A 21,916-nucleotide genomic window follows, 5' to 3' on the forward strand; every position below is an offset into this window, starting at 1 on the left:
CCTGGTTCCATTGAAATCAATGTCAATCCCTCCTTGACTTCAGTGGAGCCAGGATTTCACCCTTGGTGTCTTGGGACCCTTTTCTTCTTCCCCTTTGTTTTATTCCCTGAGTTGTCTTATTTGTGTAAAATTAGTCTTTGGAATCTAAAACACGTTTGGTCTTGATCATATCTCCATCTATTTCCACTCCTAAAATATCCAGTTGTAAGATATTGCCATAGCAGGTCTGTACAGTATCTGTTTGTGTGAGCTAGAAGGTATCTTATTTTCAAATTTCAAGCAGAATGTGTCTCAGAATCACATCGTGTTTCCAGGGCAAATGTGTGGAATACAAACCAGCCATGAGATGATTATTTTTAAACAAATGAGGTAGTTAAATAGATAAGGCTCACATCCTAACAATATACATGATGCATCTTTGTAATCACTCTGCATTGTTTTGGCTGGTTTCAAGAGAGCTGCCAAAAACCCCTGGAATTGGACATCGTGAATTATTTATTGGATACAGTTTAACACCCTCATTATTTCTGGTGCTCCAGGTTAGTCAGTGGTGTTGACTTTGTACCTTAATAATGACAGGAATAATGACTTGGCAGCATATCTGTTTGCATTAGTCTTGGGTTATTGTTTACTGAAATAAAGCCCACGGTGTTTGGAGAAAAATACCTCTATACAATGGGCACAGTTGAAAAATGTTACATTTCAGAGTTCTGGGCCTGGGGGCCTTTATTTGTGTAGAAGATTTAACCATATCATGAATCTGATTAATACTAAATGATATTTTATTCTTATTGTTTACTGTGCAGAAATGAGATTTTCTAACATTTGTGCCTTTCCCTTTGTTTCTCTCTCTTTTATTATGAAATTGCTAGAGCCAAGTACATTGTAGGTGGCTATTCGGCAAACTTCCTTGGATGTTTGTACTATAGTAGCTGTAGTCCTGTAATGGTTACTTGTTTAGAGCAGGTTTTATTTGATGGGTTGGGTGGCTACAGCTGGTGTTCTGTCAATTACCTGTTAGATTAAGGTTTTGTGCATAGTTTATGAAACAGGCAAAACATGACTTTATGGCTAGAGTGGCCATGGAATGGCAAAATGCTCTTCCTGGCAACAAAAAGAAAGAATAAAGGGAATGGGTGAAGGATTTATTTTTCATTTGGATAATCAATGAAAAGAGGTGGTTTTGTTGTTTGTTTTTTTTAAGTAAATTTGGATTGGGCCAAAAGAAATCTGATGAGGTTCAACAAGGACAAGTGCAGAGTCCTGCACTTAGGATGGAAGAATCCCATGCACTGCTACAGACTAGGGACTGAGTGGCTAGCAGCAGTTCTGCAGAAAAGGACCTGGGGATTACAGTGGATGAGAAGCTGGATATGAGTCAACAGTGTTCCCTTGTTGCCAAGAAGGCCAACAGCATATTGGGCTGTATTAGTAGAAGCATTGCCAGCAGATCCAGGGAAGTGATCATTCCCCTCTATTCGGCACTGGTGAGTCCACTCCTGGAGTATTGCGTCCAGTTTTGGTCCCCCCACTACACAAGGGATGTGGACAAATTGGAGAGAGTCCAGCAGAAGCCAACAAAAATGATTAGGGGGCTGGGGCACATGACTTATGAGGAGAGGCTGAGGGAACTGGGCTTATTTAGTCTGCAGAAGAGAAGAGTGAGGGGGATTTGATGGCAGCCTTCAACTACCTGAAGGGGGATTCCAAAGAGGATGGATCTAGACTGTTCTCAGTGGTGGCAGATGACAGAACAAGGAGTAATGGTCTCAAGTTGCAGAGCGGGAGGTCTAGGTTGGATATTAGGAAACACTATTTAACTAGGAGGGTGGTGAAGCACTGGAATGGGTTACCTAGGGAGGTGGTGGAATCTCCTTCCTTAGAGGTTTTTAAGGTCCAGCTTGACAAAGCCCTGGCTGGGATGATTTACTTGGTGTTATTCCTGCTTTGAGCAGGGGATTGGACTAGATGACCTCCTGAGAGCTCTTCCAAGCCTAATATTCTATGAGTCTATGAAGAAAAACAAAACGAAGATACTGAGTTGATTTTTCTGCTTTTTTAAAGTTTAATGAATTCAATAAAGTGGGGCCAGGAGAATCTTGCTCAATTAGGTATGTAGAATTTGATGTATAGGTCTATTTTTTTTCAAAAGCGATGAGAGATTTTTGGGGTGTTTTGATTTTTGGTTTGCCCAATTTAACATGTCTTAGAGGGGCCTCATTTTCAGAAGTGCTGAGCTCTCATCTTATGAAAATTTAGCCCCTTTAAAGTCCCTCAGGTTGACCACCCAAAATCACATTTTTCAAAATGAAGACCGGGTATTATTTGACTGATACAGGGGCTGACAGATCAGAATCTCTGAGTTTTCCTCCCTAATGCAGAGTTTTCCTGTGAACCCTTTTCCCTCAGGCTTGTAATTTAAGGCAGGGAAGCAGTTCTCTCCTTTGTGGCTGCTACTCTGAAACCTGACATTAGTTAGAAAGGGACCTGCCAGTGCCAGTTCTCCTGTAACAATGTACATAGGAGATCCAAAGGCTGGAAGTGGAACTAGACAAATTCAGACTGTTAACAACTGCACCTTATTTTTAGTGAGGGTAATTAATCATTGTAATGCCTTATTTAGGGATGTGGTAGATTCTCCATCACGCGAAGTCATTAAATCAGGGATGGATGGCTTCCTAAGAGGAATGCTGTGGCTCAAGCAGAAGTTTTGGGCTTGTTGCAGAGGTTACACGGGGAGGTTTTTTGGACTGTATTATGCAGGTCAGACTAGATCACAATGATCCCTTCTGGCCTTAGAAGTCTGTGAACCTGACGTTCCTTCTCTGAGCCACCAGACCTTTACACAAATTACCAGAGAGCGGAAGGATGGTCTTCTGGTTAATGCCCTGGCCTGGAACACAAGAGGTCTGCCTTCAATTCCAGATCTCCCACACCCTGCCAGCGTGAGCCTGGGTGAGTCATGTTGGCCCTGGTCCTCCAGTTGCTTTTGTACATGCTGAGCTGTAAGCGTGCAAGTGGTCCCATGCAAGTCAATGGACGTATTCGTATTCATGATATGCCAACACCTTGAATACTGCATGCCGTTTTGGTTACCCCACCTCAAAAACTATATATGGAATTGGAAAAGGTACAGAGAAAGGCAACAAAAATGATTAGGGGTATCAAACAGCTTCCATATGAGGAGAGATTAATAAGACAGGAACTTTTCAGGTTAGAAAAGAGATGACTAAGGAGGGATATGGTAGAGGTCTATAAAATCTTGACTGGAGTGGTGAAAATAAATAAGGAAGAGTTATTTAGCCCTTCACATAACACAAGAACTAGGGGTCACCATGGGCAGCAAGTATTAAACAAACAAAAGGACATATTTCTTCACACAACATCAAACCACAAACTTGAGCAGCAGTGCCACAAGTCCATCGCTAGTTTGGATTGTAGGCTGTTTGCTCTCGCGTGTGTGTGTGTGTGTGTGTGTGTGTGTGTGTGTGTGTATACTGTATCAAGCACAATGAGACCATGATCTGAGTTGTTACTGTAATTTAAAAAACGATGAAAAGGGAAGCTGCAAATGATGATGGACCAAATTTGTCCTGTGTAGTTGTCCATTGTGGTTACTAGAGTTATGCCATGGATGAATTTGGCCCAGGCACACCTCATGTAAACTTCAGATACCATTCTATTTAGAAACACTTCTGCTTGAATGTTATGCTCTTCCTTTCTCTTATTACGGCAGCCGTGGGGAGTGAAATCTCCATTACAATGTTGCTGACACACTTGCACTTGCAACTTCAGCTAAACTGCATTAATGAGACCATTCTTCCTTTGTTCTTTATTAACAATGACACGGCATGTTAAGGATCTTTTCCCCCCGAGGAGTTCACTTCCCCCTAAGTTTATTCCTCACCTGAAATCATTTGGGATCTCTTTGGTTATTATGGAAAATAATGGCATGAGAAAGAAATGATTGGCATGTTGCATGTGGGATCATGGCTGAAGGTGGGGAAGCATCTCTTGAGAAATTAGAAACATGCTAATTTTCAAAGAGTTGAGAGAAAAGAGCCAGGGAAACATAATGCAGGAAATGTACAATCTGGAAGCAACATTTCAGCCCTCTAGAGTATGAAGACGATCTCAGCGCTAGGCCGTGAGGTTTAGTCAATGTGCTGTGACTGCTCCGTCTGTTTTGGCAAAATGGGTCATGACAAATGCGTTTGCTAATGATGGCCAGCATGACTCCAGTGCCTCGGTGCTACAACTTTTAGCTTTGATTTGTGAAGAGCAGTTATCATTGGAAGGTGGGTGGTTGTTGTGTTTTGTTTTTTGCTAGTGCTTTAGTTCATGAAATTACAATGAGAGAAGTGATTTTCTTCCTGCTCTGCTCATTAGAGGGATAATGAAAAAGTAAATTTCACTTGATGTGCACTTTCCCCCTCCGCCTCCTCTGCTCCACAACTCCACTCATGTGTATGGGGAATTAGGTATGTAATTGCCACGGCTGCTCCTGTGACACAGGAAATGGGAAACGATAAACTTGTGAATTTTTTTAAGTAAATGTTATGTAGAAATCATTAAGTTCTACCACAAATCTGGGTGCTGACTTCTGGGATGGATGGTAAGGCAGAAGGATAAGGACCATGTTTTGCTGATGCGCAGTTCTGAACCTCCAGCAGGTTTGTGGCTTGTTCTTTTCATAAAGCCCTGACAATGTACTTAGTTTGAATAAGGGCTCATATCCGTGCCAGGAACAAAGAAGAGCAATTGGGTGTGAAAACCATTTGATGGGAAAGCTGAATGGCGATTGAATGAGGTCCATGTTGCGGGTGAGACTCCCACAGCAGCACCGAAACAATGAACAAGGAATTGCTTAGAGAGGCCTCTTTATTTAATAATATCTAGCTCTCGTAGTCAGTAGATCTCAAAGTACTTGATAAAGGAGTATCATCTCCATTTTTCAGAAGGGGGAAACTGAGTCAGAGAGGTGAAGGGACTTGCCCAAGGTCACGCACCAGGCCAGTGGCAGAGTTGGGACTAGAACTCAGGTCTCCTGAATCCCAGTCCTCTATCTCCTAAGCCACACTGCTATATGTGCATATTATTTATTAACTGATACTGGTTTTTATTTTCCTTTCTCTGTCTCAGAACTCAAGTGCATACTTAAATGCATTAAAATGCTCCTTCCACCAGGCTCTGAAAAGGGCAATTGCTTAGGGCCCTGACCAGCTCAGGGGATCCCTTATTCACTTTTTATTATGTGTTGTGTGGTGGGGGCCCCAAAATATTCTTGTGCAGGGCCCCCAAGAGGCTAGCACCACCTCTGATGCTGACAGTTCAGGTTTCACTTACCATTTAAAGGGAATGTTTGGAATAAGCCTGAGCAAACTGGAGGGTTAACGTTCCCCTTGCTGTTTTTAAGACAGCTGTCGGATTGTAGCTGGCTTTTCAGGATTACAAAAGTGACCCAAGACAGCAAGAATTTACCAGCTCTCATTGCAGGAGTTGGGATTGTTGCATTCTCTGATTTGGTGAGAGAGCAGGCAGTGTCGGATGCTGTGATCAGCAGTAAGCATAGGTAGGGTGTCGCAGTCCTTGGTCAGTCAGGCTGCCCCTTCTGAGACCGTTTTCCTGTCTCCTGACTGCCTGCCTTTCAAGTAGCAGGCCCACACCTCTGCTTTTGTCTGGGGTGAGATCCCACAATTCAACCACTCTCCAGTTGGGTCTGGGGGTTACCCTGGTTGCCAACCATGTTGCTTGGCACGTCCAATGGATCTGGCATCTGTCAGTTTCCTGCCAGGAATCCGTGGATTTTGACAGTGCGCAGAGACGCAGGGAAAGCTTCTCCAACACTGTCGGATTTATTCTGCCATAAGGTTCACAGTGCCTAGAGAAGAGGATTTAAAACACTGAGGTTTCACTTCCATAGCTGGGAGCAGAATTTGGCCTGCAGTCTTGATTGCTTGATGGTACATGAGCCAACAAGACCCAACTTGACTTGCAGAGCCCAGGCTGGGTTTGGAGACCAGGCAGCGAGATAATGTATCATTTAATTTGTAACCGGAGCAGATTTGGGTTTGAAAATCAGTGTAGCAATGCAACTGAACCTCCCAGTCCCATTTTACAGCCTTGCTGTCACAGGAGACAGGAGGCTCTGATTTTAAGACACATGTGCCTGTAACTTTTGGTTGGTGTTTTAACCAAACTGCACCAAATATATCTAAATATGGGCACACTCTAACCAAGTCAGATCTGGATCAGGATGTTGGAATCCCCCAAAATCTGGGTCCTGTGGAAAAAACAGTTTGTCATCATGTAGTTAAAGACTGTATTATAATACACTGGTGAGTGTGTTATAGGTCCCATTCTGTGTCAATCCACAGAGGATAGGATTTGTTACTGCTCTGTGCTACAGGTAACCCAGCAGTGAGTGTGTTTACACATGGACAAGGGAGCTGAATTCACGTTGCACAGGAAACCTTAATTCTGGCATTTCCTAACTTCTGAGACCTCGACTTGACAATCTTAATAATGTTCGTTCTCTCTCTCTCATATTTCTTAGGTTTTAAAAACAGCAAACTGAAAAGAGTCTCTATCATGAGGCATCATATTGACACTTGCCTGGGTCATCAGCAAGGCAAAAACCTCTAGCTCCACCACACAGACCTCTGCCACTTGAGCCAAGGGAGTAACTGACAGCAGTAGCTGGTTGTCACCCTCTCTGGAGACCATCACTGGGATGGGGAGGGTGCACTTTGCCAGGGATTTCAGATATTTGCTGGCAGCAGAGGCCAGTTGAGGCTCAGGAATCCTGGGTTCTGCTCCAGGCTCTGGAGGGGAGCGTGCTCTAGCAGACATGACCTATTTTCCCCAACAGGTGAAATCTTCTGCACTGTTGCCTCCAATCTGTCCCAGTCTTGCATGTACCCCACCACTGGCTCCTCATCCCAGTCTCCACTCCTCAGGCTTCTCATCCCAGCTTCCTTGTCCAACCATTCTCACTTCCTCCCAGAGCACCCTACTCCTTGTTCCAGTCCTCCCCTGGATCCTCATTTAACCTGTCTCCCCTGCACCCACTCACCTCCTTCCCCACACCACTGGTGCTTGGTCCTAGTCTCCCCTCAGATCCTCCTCTAATTTCAGTCTGTCCCTGTCCCCCCACGGTAATACCTACTGGCTTCCAGTCCCCTGTTCATTTTACTCCATGGCTCCATCTCTTTGCCCAGCCAGTCCCCAGGCTCCTCCCACCCCAGCTCAAGGATCAGACTCCTCAGTCATCAAAGAACCCATGAAAAATAAAACCTGTGAAAGATCATCCTCGACCTCGAGGGATCGCCGCTGCCCCTGTGGAGCAGAGGTAAGCTGAGAGGCATGTAATAGGATGGGACAAATACCAAGAAAAAAATAAATGTCTGGAGCATTCCTATTTCAAATATCTAATAATGCTCAAAGAAATGTAACAGTGCCAGCGCCTCTGTCTCACTCCAAGATCACAAACTCCATTGATCCATGTGGCAGTTTCCATTTGTTGTATCCATTATAAATAATAACTCAATATGTGAGTAATATGGGTCAATTAAGTTGAGACCTACTGTAACTTCTTGTAATACAAATCAGAAAATTATGACTCTATGGTATATTTAAAGTGTTAACCTTGTTCAGAATTGCACATTCTCAGGAATTCAATCAACCTATGAGTATTCTTTTCACATAAACTTCTCAAGGTCACTTATTCCCTAAGCTGCACTCTTATGCAATTTCTTCCCTTTAAGTACAGCAGAGAAAGTCAGTCACTGGTGGTTTAGTTAGAAAACTTTTGAGAGTTACAGTTCTTGCATTTTATTAACAAGGGCAGAACTGGAATGAATTTTTCATCTATCACAGACCTTGTGCTGCACAAATACTCCAAGTTTTTGGCTGTACCTTTTTAACCTTTCCCAAGTGATTTAAAAACCCAGCTACCAGGATTTCACCAAGTATTGTACTGAGTCTGCGTGGGTGCATATCTGTGTCTTCATAGTCTCAGTGTGTTAATTTTTTTTATACTGGCACCAAAAAGTTTAACATCACAATGGGAGCCTTGTCCTACATTTTCAAACACTCTTTCACTGAGAAACAAACGGGACTCTCATTCACTGGGACAATATGTATTGATCTGGCATAATAACAGAGATGGGGGAGGACGATATTTTTGATACTTTTCTCCCACATTTTTCTGTTGGTGCATTGGCCATTATTTTGTATTGCAAGACCAAAACATACTTCTGCCACTGCCCCTCCCCATAGACCTGTGAGGAGTACTGTAAGGGTCCGGTAAGGGGCTCGTCCTTCTCAGGTGCGGCGGGGAGCCAGGGCGCCTCCCTACAAGTACCTTTCTGTGTTCACCGAAGGAAGTGGAATGGACTTTGTCTGGGTTTATTATTTCAGAACTCTGCAACACACAGGAACTTACAACAGGTGAGTTTTGCCCACTGGTTAGTGGACTTTCATCATGTGCTTCAGATCCATTCCCAGCACCCATCCCATTGTGTGCCAGGGTGCCTTCAGAGAGGTGGTATTGATTATTTCTGTAGCACCTAGGCCCCAGTCAGGGCCCTGGGTCCTGCTGTGCTCTGTGCTGTACACACACACACAATGAAGAAGACAGTCATGCTCCAAAGGGAGTACAGTCTAAACAGATGGTGAGAGGCAATAGGACAGAAACAAGTGGGGGGAGGACAAGGTGACATCCATAGCTGGTATAGAAGGCAGTAGTTCCAGCATGCCCGCTGCCTACTCCTGGAGAGACAAGCAAGCCAGATTTCAGTTCCGCTCTGCAGCTCTGATTGACGCTCTGCAAAATTGGACAGCAGAAAAATGTTTTTCCTTTTCACTACCCCAGGAACTGGTGAATCTGCCCCAGACAAGAAAGGAATTGTGCTTGGCAACAGTTTTGTCAGACTAATTGAAAGCCAAAATGTTTGGTTCTGCTAAGAGCAAGTATAGATTTCCCTGGTGAATTTTCTCTCCCCACAGACGTTCTTTGGAGTTTGAACAAACTACTACATGATTAGGTTTTTCTGCACTTAAACACAGATCCAGCCTCCTTCACCAAGCCCAGGTAGCTGGGTGGGCACTGAGAAGAGATGGTTAACATGGTCTTGTGACTACGGCAGTAGAATGAGATTCAGAAGATCTGGGTGCAGTGCCTAGTTCTGTTGTGTGGCCTGAGGCAGTCCCATCTATAAAACAGGGATAATAACTCTTTTGTTCTCAGGCTCTTCTACTTGTATTGCAAAGTCTTCAGGGGAGGGGCTGTCTCTTACTGTGTAGTGTCTAATTCACTGGGGTCCCCATCTTGATTGGGGCCTCCAAAGGTATGTCGACACTGCAATAAAACATCTGCAGCTGGCCCATGTCAGCTGACTCAGGCTCACGAGGCTTGGGTTGAAGGGCTATAAAATTGCAGTTAGATGTCTGGACTCGGGCTGCAGCACAGGTTCTGGGCCCTTGGTACCAGGGCCAGATGGTATTCACTCAAGAGTTCTGAAGGAACTCAAATATGAAATTGCAAAACTACTAACTGTTGTATGTAATCTATCACTTAAATCAGCTTCTGTACCAGATGACTGGAGGATCGGTAAAGTGACACCAATTTTAAAAAAAGGCTCCACAGATGATCCTGGCAATTACAGGCCAGTAACTCTAACTTCAGTACCGGGCAAATTGGTTTAAACTATAGTAAAGAACAGAATTATCAGACACAGAGATGAATACTGTTTGTTGGGAAAGAGTCAAAACAGCTTTTGTAAAGGGAAGTAATACCTCACCAATCTATTAGAATTCTTTGAGAGAGTCAATAAACATGTGGACCAGGGTGATTGGGTGGACATAGTGTACTTGGACTTTCAGAAAGCCTTTGACAGGGTCCCTCACCAAAGGCTTTTAAGCAAACTAAGTTGTCATGGGATAAGATGGAATGTCCTCTCATGGATCAGTAACTGGTTAAAAGACAGACAAGAAAGGGTAGGAATAAATGGTCAGTTTTCAGAAAGGAAGGAGATAAATAGTGGGGTCCTCCAGGGATCTGTACTGGGATCAGTGCTGTGGCCAAGTTTGCAGACAATACAAAATAACTATCTTGAGTAAAGTCCAAAGCAGACTGCGAAGAGTTACAAAGGGATCTTACAAAACTGGGTGATTCGGCAACAAAATGGCAGATGAAATTCAGTGTTGATAAATGCAAAGTAATGCACCTAGGAAAACATAATCCCAGCTATCCATACAAAATGATGGGGTCTAAATTAGCTGTTATGACTCAAGAAAGATCTTGGAGTCATTGTGGATAGTTCTCTGAAAACATCCAAGCAATATGTAAAGCCCATCAAAAAAGCAAACAGAATGTTAGGAAATATTAGGAAAGGCATAGAGAAGGCAGAAAATATCATAATGCCACTGTATAAATCCATCATATACGCATGTCTTGAATACTGTGTGCAGTTCTGGTCACCCCATCTCAAAAAAGTTATATTAGAAATGGAAAAAGTACAGACAAAGTCAACAAAAATGATTAAGGGTATGGAACAGCTTTTGTATGAGGAGAGATTAATAACACTGGGACTGTTCATCTTGGAAAAGATATGGCTAAGAGGGGGGGTATGATAGAGGTCTATAAAATCCTGAATGGTGTGGAGAAAGTATATGAGGAAGATGTTGTTTACTCCTTCCAATAACAGAAGAACCAAGGGTCATCCAATGACATAAACAGGTAGCAGGTTTAAATCAAACAAAAGGAAGTATTTCTTCACAAAATGCACAATCAACCTGTGGAACTCATTGCCAAGGGATGTTGTGGAGCCAATAGTATAATAAGTGTGTTCAAAAAAGAATTAGATAAGTTCATGAAGGATAGGTCCACCAATGGCTATTAGCCAAGATGGTCAGGGAGGCAATCCCTGCTCTGAGTGTCCGTAAGCCTCTGACTGCCAGATGCTGTGACTGGACATCAGGGAATGACTCACTCGGTAATTGCCCTGTTCTGTTCATTTGCTTTAATCTTCTGGCACCAGCTACTGTTGGAAGACGATACTGGGCCATTGTTCTGACCCAGTATGGCCATTCTTATTTCTTGTGTTGTATAGGGGATGCACCCGCTCACATATCCTGCTCGTCCTTGTGAAGTAGCATCACATAAGTCCTGCTGCCAGAGACCCTCTAGAACTGCTGAGGTGGAGCCAGGATTTGCCCCTTATAAACATGACGTTGGAACTGTAGCTTCCCCATTCCTTACACTAGCTCTGCTTCCTGACGTGTCCCCGGTGCACATGTGCTTCTCCATTGCACAGGCACAGATCGCGCCCTGACTTTGCAAACACTCACCATGGTTTGGTTTGTCACCAGTGATCCTTCCCACTGACATAGTCCCCTATGAATTGTCAATGGGTGAGACGGCTGCTGCTCAATCATTGCTGAAAAACAAAATTTCCTGTTTGATGTGATGTGTGATGCCTTTTCCGTTGAGAAATCCCCATTAATAGGTAAACTGATGGGGGGTAAACTAGCCAGACTTGCCTTCCATAGCGAGAGAATGGCCCAGACACCAGACAGTCTATCAGCAGCACTTGTTGCTATGGCTCCTGTACAGCTTACGGTATTCTTTGGAGAAAAGCTTCGTTTAAAAGATTCCAATAATACAGCATGTAAAGAAACTTGGAGCCCCTGAGATTTGAAAACCATTAATCATGCTGAATTAAGACAGTTAATCAAGTCTCAGAAACTGACAAAAGATTGTCCCTGAGGCTTTTTACCTTGAGTATCTTTAGAAAATGATAGTTTCAGCTTTCCACTTGACTACTTCCATAAGTTAATTCATTTTCTTCAGAAGCAGCTCAAGGTCAGCCATTATGATTGTGTCAGCTTTAAATGATGCTTTACCTCGCTCATGTTAAGCTCGAGTTCTGCTATTGTGACTGATACTGATAGTTTTGTTGTCAAGGAGATGCCATCGGGTACTCTGGTAGGAGGTTAACTAAGGGGAAAGAGCTCATGTTGCAGACCTCAATTTGTCTTCATTTAAAAAACCAAATATTTCAGTCACTGAAGCTACCAAATGAAATATTATCTGCAATAATGGAGAATGTTAATATGGACTGGGAATATACAGACGGCTTGGGCTACGGTCATGCTATCTCATTCTGAATACAGATAAAAACTAATTTTGTTAATCTTTCCCCATTACATAATGTTTGTAATTAATTTTAAATTGAATTGCCCTGTAGTCTAATTTTTCCCCTTTGAGTCTCTGTTGCTTTCACTTTTAGCAAGTCCCTCCAGTGAAGTTAATGACCGTGAGCCAAATTCTCCTCTCAGTTCCATCACGTACCTTGGTTTTAGCCCTGTCTAACTGTGGCCCTTGAGGTCCAATATACATAACTTAAGAGCAGTTTGCTAAATGTCTTCATGTTCAAAGTTTAGATTAGGAAAGTGTCTCATGAGCCTGCTGCTAGAGACTTTCCTCATAACCTAATGCGTACATTTCCTAAAGGTAAATGCTGATAAATGTCAATTTCACCATACGCCCACAAACCAATGAAAAAATATTTCAGTTGATAATAATTGAATTTACAGAATTTCTCCAAAATAATTCTGAGAGCAGATCTTTTAGAAAAACATCCCAATTTAATTTAAATATCCACCATGACCCTTGGCAAATTATTCCAATGGTTAATTACTTTCACTGTCAAACATTTATGCCTTATCAATAGTCTGAGTTTATCTAGTTTCAACTTCCAGCCACTGGATCAGACCTTTCTCTGCTAGATTGAAGAGCCCATTCTTAAATATTTGTTCCCCAAGTAGATACTTGTAGACTGTAGTCAAGTTATCCTTATCCTTTTCCTTGTGAAGCTAGATTGAACTCCTTGAATCTATCTTGATGAGGCATGTTTTCTAATCCTTTAGTCATTCCCACTCCAAGTTTTCAACATCCTTCTTGAATTGTGGGCACCAGAACTGGATTTAACATTCCAGCAGCAGTCACCCCAGTGCCAAATATAGAGGTAAAATAACCATTTTTTCTTACTCAAGATTCCCCTGTTTATGTATCCTAGGATCACATTAGCTCTTTTGGCCACAGTGTCACACTGGGAGCGCATGTTCAAGTGATTATCCACTATGACCTCCAAATCTTTTTCAAAGTCACTGCTTCCCAGGATAGAGTCCCCCCATCCTGTACTTATGGTCTACGTTCTTTTTCCCTGGATGTACATTTACATTTAGCCACATGAAAATGCATGTGGTTTATATAAGCCCAGTTTTCCAAGTGATCTAGATTGTTCATTATTTACCATTCCCTCAATTTTTATGTCATCTGAAAACTTTTTCAGTGATTTTATGGTTTTCTTCCAGGTCATTGATAAAAAATATGAAATACCAAAGTGCCAAGAACCAATCCCTGCAGGACCCCGCTGGAAATAGACCCACTCAATGATGATTCCCTGTTTACAGTTAGCCAGTTTTTAATCCACTTAATGTGTGCTGTGTTAGTTTTAAATCATTCTAGTTTTGTAATCAAAATGTTGTGCTGTACCAAGTGAAACGCCAAAGAAGTCTAAGTCTATTACATCAACACTATTACCTTTATCAACCAAATTTGTAAAAAAATATATATATCATATTAGTATGACAGGATCTATTTTCCATAAACCCCTGTTGATTGACATTAATTACATTACCTTCCTTTAATTCTTGATTAATCAAGTCCCATATCAGCTGCTCCATTATCTTGTCTGGGATTGATGTCAGGCTAACAGGCCTATAATCACCTGAGTCATCCTGTTTACCTCCTGCACCCCCACCTGTCCAGGTATATGTGAAAATAACAGAGAGATGGGAAGTGTAATATGTATGGAAACAACTCTATTAACTGGGGTGGGGGAGAGGAGGATAAACTTCCTTATGGGTTTGACAAAACAGGAGAAATAAAGTGAAGTAACTGCCGTCACATACTGAACAGTGTTAAAACAGTCCCTCCTCCCCAACCCTACCCCCAGTACCATGACCCCTATAAACCACAGGGATACTCACGATTTACAGCTGGCAGGTGCCCTTATCTCTGCACACAACAGGGGTCACAAGAAACCAGTTGTAAAAGCACCTTCCAAACCCTTTATCAGCTGTTCTCAGGGTCCTTCATGAACTGAGTAATCTCCCTAAACTGCAGTCTGTCTAACAGTTGTGAACATTAACACAAAAGCAAAGAACAATAAGTGCAATTTAACTGGGCAGAGGCCCTCCACAGAACAATTGCAAACCAAAAGGTGTTATACCTGCAGAGGCACCCTACCCAAATTACCCATAATGAGTCATTACCTAAAACGACTGCATGATGAATGTCAAAAGCCACTGCTCTCCTGAAACCAGGGAAAGATCCACATAATGTTGCTAGCGTCAACTGATATCTCTGTTGTGTGCGCGCCATTCAAGGTGCTGGAGCATCTTCAGTGCATCTCCCCAGAAGTGGAGTCAATACTCAGATTCTAGCAAGCAGGCTTTCAGAGAGGTTGGATCCCCTGAGATCAGGTACTAACTCTGACAACATTATTTGAAAATGGTTTTCAGAAAAAATGAAGACGGCAATCATATTTCTGAGAGCAGCACATGACACAGTCTAGCACACAGGGCTCTAAGTCAAAGTGTCAGGAGTACTCCCAGCATGGGTAGTCAACATTGTAGACTTTCTTCTCTGCAACAGACATTTCCAAGTGCATGCAGGAGACAGGGTTAGCGTGTGGAAAAGACAATGGTCTACTCCAGGGCACTTGATGATTACCTGTTCTGTTAATTCCTTCTGAAGCACCTGGCATTGGCCACTATCGGAAGACAGGATACTGGGCTCAATGGACAATTGGTCTGACCATCGTCATGGTATGGCCGTTCTTATGTTCTCTGTGCTGGCACCAATGCTTTCCAACCTGTACACAAATGACCTCCCACTTACCCGGTCCTGCAAGTTCTCATAGGCAGATGACATTTGCTTAGGTGTTCAAGCACACTTGTTCCCAGAACTTGAAGATGCCCTAAATGCTGACTTGATTAACATGGCCCTATACTGGAGTGGGTGGCCTTTACAACCAAGGTGACCGAGACAGTTTTGAGTGTGTTCCATCGTTACGACACCAGAGCAGCCCAATAACTGAATATCTTTCTCAATGGACATCACTTGAAACATGAATCCTACCCAGTCTACCTAGATAGATCTCTCACATATTTTCATCACCTGAAGAAAATGGAGGTGAGGTCATGTAACAGCCTTATAAGTAAATTGGCTGACACTTGAGGGGGAGCAAATGCTCAAACTCTCTGATCCTCCATTTTAGCCTCCTGTTACTCTGCAGCACAATACTGTGCTCTGGTCTGGCTCCATTTGTATCGCCTCAAGTCTGTTGACACACAACTATATTCCACCATGCACATTGTAACTGGGATGACACGACTCACACTATTACGTGGCTCCGCCATGTTAAGCAACATCTCTTCCCAATGCATCTATTGTGAAGATGCTACAGCCGGAATGGTTGAAGTGATCAGAGCAAACCCGAACCTACCACTATACACAGACCTCTTTGACCACTCAAGAGAGTGTTTGTCATTGAGGCACCAGTTTTGCCTTACCCAGATTTCTCTGTGATGTCAATATGGTCCGCAGCTGATGTGAGAAACTGGTCTCTTACAACTGACCTCACCACGTGCGTACCCGGCTTTGATCTGCCATGTCACTCATGGTCCCTTCTGAACCGATTTCGAGTGGGCCAGGCTCCATGCGCAGCCAGCTTTACCCCTGGAGACAATGAGAGGATCCCACGTGTGGCTGTGACCAAAGACAGACAAGGTCTCACATCACTGACAGCTGCCTTCTGATGCGATTGGATGGTGGTCTGAGGGCTCTGCATTTCAGGGATAAGGCTGCCACAAATTGGCCAGGCAACGTCCGCATCCAATAAGAAGAGGACCTAGACAACCTGCTAATGACCTTCAGGGGGGCTTGGGGTGGGGACTGTGTGTTGAAACACAAGTGAGTGGGAATGTTCCCTGTTGCGTTTTTACAGCAGTTAGGTGTGGTGTGGTGCTTTCTTTGGGACCAGGCTGAGGTCACCCTCTGCCTGTCCGCTGTTCCAAGATGGGGGCACAAATTACATCCCTGATTTCCATGGCCTGCTGAGAATCCCCACCAGTCTGAACATTCACAGTACCAGGATGTCTGTAAAGGCTTTGCAAGCCAGTCCTGTCCTATGGCCACTCTGTCATAAAGTCTCATCAATTTATGAAGGACACAGCAGGTCACATAATGCGGATAGCATTGGGTGCATTGGCATCCAACCAGGTGCATTGGCATTTCCAGCGAGCCTTCAGCCATCCAAAGGCATGCTCCACTACCATCCTTCAGATGCTTAGTTTGAAGTTGAGTTCCTGTTTTGCTGGGTCATTAATGTTGGGGTAGGGTTTCATTGGGCAGGGTATGAGTGGGCATGAGGGGCCCTCTAGAATAACTGAGGGCATGGAGACACCATACAGAACCATGTTGTTTCTGGGGAATAAAGTCCCTTCCTCCCCACTTCAAATCTTGATCTCCTCAGCCCCCTGGCATCATGAACCTTTTCTGTGTGGCTGTGTAGTGGGGTGGTCACCCTGCTGTGGCCCAGAAGGGGTTAAAGCAGCCCTGGGAGAGGGCTGTGGCAGGGGAAAAGCTGGGCTGATTGGGAAAGCAGCCACAGCTGTAGCCAGTGCAATCAGGGCCCAGCTGGCCCTTATAAGAGGGCGGTGGGCCGGAAGGAAGACACACTTTCTCTAGCTTCCTAGAGAGAGAAGGACCTGGCTGCCTGGGAAGCTGAGAAGGGTATCTAGGGTGGAGCAGTGCTTGGGAAGGGCAGAGGGAGCTGGGGCGCTTCAGCCTAGCAAAGCCCCAGGCTGCAGGCCGAGTTAAGGGCCCACAAAAGGGTACTGGGGCTGCAGAGGGGCAGCCCAGATATCGGCAGAGGCCGCTGGTCCAACCCCCCCTTGCCAATGATGAGTGGTTTACAGGCTGCCGTCTGCCCCAGGGAGCGGGGGCTAGATGATGACTGGCAGTAGCCACTGAGGCAAGGTGGGGATAGGGGGTTGGGGGTTCCCCTGGATGGAACCCAGATTGTGGGTTACTGCGGGGGCAGAATCCTGACATAGAAGGGCACTGGGGTCCGAGAGGGACATGGGGGCCAGCGGCAGGAGAGACACCGGCCTGCTATAATTTCTGGAACGTTGGTGATGGCCACCACCAAGGGTGGATGAGAGTGTTGATAGCTCTGCAAACCTGCACCACCAAGACCTTGACAGTGGACTTCCCCACCCCTAAGTGGTTTGTGACTGATTGGTAGCTGTCTGGTTTTGCCAGCTTCCAGAGGGCAAAAGCAACCTGCTTCTACATCAGTATGGATCGCCGGAATCAAGTATTCTGCTGCTGTAGGGTTGGGACCAGCTCCTCACAGAGCTCTGTGAACATCTGCTTCCTCATTCTGAAGTTCTGTAGCCACTGGTCATAATCGTGATGTGATCCCACCACACTGGTTCTCCTAGCTCAGAAGCAGTGTTCCCCCATGGATATATAGTCATGACACTGGCAGTCTCCTACATCTCTGTGTCCTGGGGCATCAACGGATCAGTCAATATCCCAGTCACCAGACGTGGGCTTGTGAGAAAGGTCTGAGTCCATTCACCCAAGATTCTCACTGGTCATGTAACGCAACACACACACCAGTGCTTAATTTGTAATGAAAAAGGTGCAGGGACTGAAGCAATTTTTTTACTTTCATAATGGATGCAGCAAGCCCAGAGGTGCCGTGCTATGAACTGCCAAGCTTAGAGGTGCCGGTGTTCAGCCTGGCAAAAATTAAGTGCTGGCATGCACATTTGTCCTGCATGAGGGAGAAGGAGCAGAACCACATCATTGGTCACTTGCTTTGTCTTCCACCAAGGTGGGCAGGCGCGAGGGGTGAGCAGGAACTGCTGTTGCCAAATGTATCTACACCAATGCACATCAACGTGGATCCTAGAGCATCTATCCAGGCTGAATCTCCACTCTGGCACTTCGAGCTGATAGCTGTGTAAACTAGCTTGGCGTTTGGTCTATTCTGGTAAAATCTATTTTTTATGGCCCAGCAATAAAGACAAGAAAAGGTGAGCTTTGTGGGGGCCTGCAAGGATTTTAAAAATTAATACTTGTCACTCCAGGCTTGTATTAAACTCACAAGGTTACAGCTTCTCTCCAACCTTGGCTTGGTAAACGCTGCCACCCAGGGCCGCCTGGGGGGGGGCAAGAGGGGCAATTTGCCCCAGGCCCCGAGCCCCACGGGGGCCCCCACCAGAGTTTTTCGGGGCCCCTGGAGCGGGGTCCCTCACTCGCTCCGGGGTGCCCGGCAAACTCTTGTGTGGCCGGGCGCAGGAGCTTCTGCCGCTCCCGGTCTTCACCGGCGGGGGGTCCTTCCGCTCCGGGGCGGAAGGACCCTCCGCTGGCGAATTACCGCCAAAGACGGAGTGGGACCCGCCGCCGACGTGCAGCCCGGACTTCGGCGGTAATTCGGCGGCGGGGGCCCTTCTGTTCCGGGACCCACCGCCGAAGTGCCCTGAAGACCCGCGGCGGGGGCCCCCCTCCGCCGAATTACTGCCGAAGACCGGGCTGCGCTTCGGCGGCGGGTCCTGCTTCGGCGGTAATTCGGCGGTGGGGGGGCCCCCGCCGCGGGTCTTCGGGGCACTTCGGCGGCGGGTCCAGGAATGGAAGGGCCCCCCGCCGCCGAAGACCCCGGGCCCCCGGAATCCTCTGGGCGGCCCTGCTGCCACCACCCAAATGCAAAAGGCCCCCTTAGGCCCAGGAAGGTGCACTTTGGAATTCCTCCCTGTGGGGTACCCTCAAGCCTTTCACACCCCACCCCACCCCGGGAAGAGCTGAGAAAGAAAACAAAGGAAATTAGCTGTTGCTACCAGCTAATCAAACAACATGCACAAACCTCTTTGGACACCAAAAATTGAATTCTGTTCTTAAAAAAGGTAAAATTTATTAAAAACAAAAAAGAAAGAAAATACATCTGGAACTTAGGCTTTTGCTAGATTTTAAAAGAGCAATTCCAAAAATTAAGCACTCGAAATAGCTTTCTTGGGGATTCAGCTTAAAGGTTACAAGCAAACAAAAGCCTCTGGGGTTAGCACAGAGGAGTCCATTAGCCATAAGAAATATGCAGAAATAATCCTAATCGTGTCTTTCTAAACATTCCTGATCTACTTACACATTTGGGAGTTCCAGATAAGTACTAGGTCTGAGCTGATGATTTATGATCGTACCTGGCTTAAAGCTGCTTGGAGCATTTCTGCTCTGTGTCTCTGCTCTCTGGAGAATAACCACAGACACAAAGGGAAAGCTGCTTTCTAACCTTCCCATTGGCTCTTTTGGTCAGGTTCCCTTTTCTTTACTTGGGGGACTTTGTTAACCCTTTACAAGTAAAGCACGCAGAGGTTTGTCACCAAGAGGGAATTTATACCTAACTGTCTGGCTGGGTGTCCATAAAAGGGAGTTACCCCCCCTTCATTTATCACCACATCTCCTGTGATGCACAGGACTGTGGGATGCCACCCCTGCAATGCTAGCACTAACCTTGCTAAAAGGCAGTGTGGACACATGTACTTCTGGGTACTTACAGCACAGCATAGTTGGACACTCAGCATTGGTATGGGGTAAATACACGAGCATATACACGACCCTGTACCCAAGTATGCACACCAGTATAGACATAGCTATAGATACACACACATACAAAACTCAAGATTATTACAAAAGCTTTAATGGAAGGGTAACAGTTTCACTTAAGAATAAAACCCAGTGAATTTCCAGGTAGAGCTAGTTGGAATTATTTTTCCCACTGAAAATTTAGACAAAAATGAAAAAAAAAGTTTTTGTCAAAATTTTCAATAAAAAATATGTACTTTCTGTTAAAACACTGAAAAATTAAAATTTTTGAGCAAAACCTGAAAATTTTGATTCGGAAAGGCCACTGCAGTGCCTCATGCTCTCATTCTCTCTTTTATATGTGGGCTCCTAGCTTGAATATAAACCCATGATGCACCACAGTCTCTCCTCTTGCTGTGAGGCCAAGGTGTATCATGGGAAGCACATGGCTGTGATGCATTATGGGAGATGTAGTTTGGCTGGGGAACTTAGCCTATGGAGAAGAATGGTGGAATGAAGCATCCTAACTACAGCTCCAATGAGATACTGTGGCACCATTTCCAAATCAACATTTTTTTTTTAAGTTTTGACCAAAATTTTCCTATGTTCAGCCCCCAACCAAAAATGTTTCAGATTTTGAGTGTTTAGTTTTTTGATGGAAAGTTGAAAATTTCCTCAGAAAGCAGACATTTTAATGAGAATTTTCATTGGTTGAAAATAAGTTGCTCTTTGAAAAACAGTTTCAACGGAATATTTTCATCCAGCCCTACTCCCATGTTAAGGGTGGAATTCCAGACTCACCTTACCTCTTTGGCCAAGGTTTTCCCGAGTTCTCCAAACAGTGCATGATCACCACAGCAAGAGGCATGGCAAGGTAAATTAAGGATGCAGCTTCAGTTCTAACTCTCAATTTCCTGTCCTTCACTGATCTGCAGCAGACCCTTAAAGTTAATTAGCATCAGTTTTTCTGTGCATATCCCTTGCATAGGGGCTGCATTAATCTAAGAATGACTTTGACTCATTTTATTTTAAATTACTATAATTTCTCTCTGAATAGTGCAGCTGATATCTGTGTAAACTAGCTTGGAGTTTGGTCTATTCTGGTAAAATCTTTTTTTTTTATGGCACAAAAATAAAGGCAAGAAAAGGTGAGCCTTGTATATCTATGTATTAATATTGTTCTCAAATACCACAAGTGACCATGGGTTGGATCTGAGCCTACATTTCCCTATCAAACCAAGAGCAGCTGTCTGCATCCCACCATTGTCTCCTAGTTGTATTGTGCTCCCATGTCTGTCTGTATCTAGCTGTTATCTCTCATCTTTTATTTAGGTCATAAGTTCTTTTCTTTATTTGTGCACACAGTGTTGGGCAGAATGGGGACCCAGTCTGTGACTGGGGCTTTTAGGCATGACCACAATATAAATAATAAGAAGGTGATAAGAAATTAAAAGTGTGTAAAGCTTTGCAGGCTATTTCAGGAGACCCTGAATCATATTCAGCCATGGCTTATCATTTTGTATCTGCAAAGGGGTCTGTGTCAGAGTGCTTCAGTAAATTGGACAGAGAGATGAAAAATGCATCAGCCCATTGGGATCACCTTTCCAGCTGCATGTACAAACTTAGGGCTTGAACGTGCGGATGGCTGTGTGCGCAAAATTTACATAAAATGGCTGAAACTTGGCCTGGAAGTTACCATACAGTGAAGCCAAATACTCATGTTCATGTATCCTGTGCAGCCCCAAATCCAGTCTCAACATACCCAGCATTACTTTGGCCATGAGTAAATTTAGGCTGGAAATTAGTAGTTTTCTAATTACCAGAGGAGTCAGGTTATAGAATGGCCTTCCAATAGGAGGAGTGGGAGCAAATAACCTAACTGGGTTTAAGATAGAGCTTGATAAGTGCATGAACGAGATGATATAATGGGTTTGCCTGCGACAGCAACAAGGTTGGACTCACGGACCCAGGAGGTCCCTCCTAGTCCTATGCTCACAAAGAACCTCACCAGTTCTGATTCTCCAGGGCTGTAGGGAAAGGGCAGGATTTGCCAGCACATGACTTCAGTAGCAACGCTGAAGAAGAGCATGTTGTTTTTAAATACGCTGCCTCTGTATATACGAGCTCTGTACGATGGCAGATGCTGTGCACAAGGGATACTATGTACTGTATTTTGGTTGACTCTGTAAGAGTACA

At 44.6% G+C, this 21,916-nt stretch overlaps 1 long non-coding RNA gene across 1 annotated transcript in view; it reads left to right on the forward strand.

The window, feature by feature from the left end:
- LOC123370041 overlaps positions 1 to 21,916 on the forward strand; it is a 67,607-nt gene that overhangs the window by 30,650 nt on the left and 15,041 nt on the right. The window contains exon 2 of the long non-coding RNA XR_006579251.1: positions 6,557 to 7,351. This is a non-coding gene — a long non-coding RNA (uncharacterized LOC123370041). The remainder of the gene's footprint in view (positions 1 to 6,556; positions 7,352 to 21,916) is intronic.

This window comes from Mauremys mutica, chromosome 4 (assembly GCF_020497125.1).
Source record: "Mauremys mutica isolate MM-2020 ecotype Southern chromosome 4, ASM2049712v1, whole genome shotgun sequence".
Classification (NCBI taxonomy): domain Eukaryota; kingdom Metazoa; phylum Chordata; order Testudines; family Geoemydidae; genus Mauremys; species Mauremys mutica.